The sequence below is a fragment of the Nicotiana tabacum genome, chromosome 6 (assembly GCF_000715075.1).
Source record: "Nicotiana tabacum cultivar K326 chromosome 6, ASM71507v2, whole genome shotgun sequence".
In the NCBI taxonomy this organism is placed as follows: domain Eukaryota; kingdom Viridiplantae; phylum Streptophyta; class Magnoliopsida; order Solanales; family Solanaceae; genus Nicotiana; species Nicotiana tabacum.
Window position 1 is genome coordinate 145,797,856 of NC_134085.1, and position 1,643 is coordinate 145,799,498.

The window sequence follows — 1,643 nt, forward strand, 5'->3', positions numbered from 1 at the left end:
TGAAATAAATTCTGAAAATATCTACAAGAACAGAAAATAAAGCATCGATTGTTATTAGTACCTCGTTGGTATATAAACGCGTAGATTGCAAATAAACACAAAATAGACACCCAATAATCCTTCACATATAGCAAATTAAATATACGATTAAAATTTCCTAAACCAATGTCCTATATAGCAGCCTTCCCTAACTATTTTCGTGGTAGATATACCTTGCACCAAATAAGTGAATTCCATCTTCGATGCGACTTTTGATTGCTTTCATTTTGTCTGCTATGATTATTAGTTAGGAGAAATACAATCTAATTGTTATTGAAGATATTTATTGATGAAGTTACAAAAAGACTATTTACTTCTCTGATTATTGTTAATAGCAATCAATAATAATCCATCTATCTATCTATATATAAAAGTGGGAATGGAAAAGGTGACTTGGCACCTCTCATTGGACAAGGATTGTATTTATCTTTCTTCTCCCTATATATATAAGTGGGAATGGAGAAGATGACTTGACACCTCTCGTTGGCCAAGAATTGTATTTATCTTTTTTTGCCTTTTTCACTACTTTTTATTTGTCTAATAATAAGATATATTGTTGCAATTATAAGAACTCATTTATTACAAAACATTAATAATTTAATTATAGCTCCATAATAAATAAGGGAAGAGAGAAAACATCAGTTTCAAAACTGAAAGAATTCGGTTTTTTGACTTCACCTTCTTTATTTCTCAACTGTTACAACTTTCCTCCATAATAAAAAAAAGAATGAAACAATAGTCTTCCTTTCATCCTCCTCCTATTTAATCTTTTCTTGTGATGAATGAAAATTCTGGTGGCGAAGCTTCTATTAAGGTATAATTATCTACTTTCCTAATCAATGTTTTTTTTATTGTACGTTGAGATGAGAATATGTTCGTTTCTCATTTGATATAACCCATCGGTGCCTTTAAAATAGAAAGAAATTGTTGGAGGAGAGTAAGTGACTGTGGAAGCTCCGACGGAAAAACCCATGGATGGTTTGAAGCTTCATGTTTGGTTGGTGTTAGATTTTCAGGTTTTTCTATTTAAGTTTCAATCATTTTTTTTTTAATTTTTCTATCACGGGACATATATTTATTTTTCTCGACTTTTGTCATAGTCGTCGAAGGTAATTATGAGAGCAACATGGTCCAAGGAACAAGAGGACTCGGTCTTTTCACAAGAACTGTGTGGATGCAACTCGATATTCTTCAAGAGACGATAGGATACAGTTGGTACCATTTGATTTTTTTCTATAATATTTGTATCAAGAGACAAGAAGTTCTTGGTATGAAGTTTGAACAGTTGTAATAGGTAAATTATCCATTGTCTTAGTTCATAGAAGAATCACGACAATATATTTATTACTAAAAATATGAATTTTCTTTTACAAAAATTAAGAAATTATAAATTAGTCTTGTCACAATTTACAATTTAAAATTGTAGCATCAGAAGTTTGGAGTGCTTGGTTAGACATCTTTTATTTGCCACTAATTATATGAAGAAAATATCTTGAAATATTGTAAAAAAGAAAGGGGAACAAGAATCCTAAAATATTTGGTTAACGTCTTTACTGCACACTAATTATATAAAAAGGGAAAAAGGTTATCTTTACAATGATCTT

At 30.1% G+C, this 1,643-nt stretch overlaps 1 long non-coding RNA gene across 1 annotated transcript; it reads left to right on the top strand.

The window, feature by feature from the left end:
- The first annotated feature begins 657 nt into the window (after positions 1-657).
- LOC107793946 (uncharacterized) lies at positions 658-1,338 on the top strand. The gene is made up of 3 exons (XR_001649841.2): positions 658-853; positions 957-1,055; positions 1,140-1,338. It is a non-coding gene; the product is annotated as an uncharacterized LOC107793946 (long non-coding RNA).
- Positions 1,339-1,643: the final 305 nt, after the last annotated feature.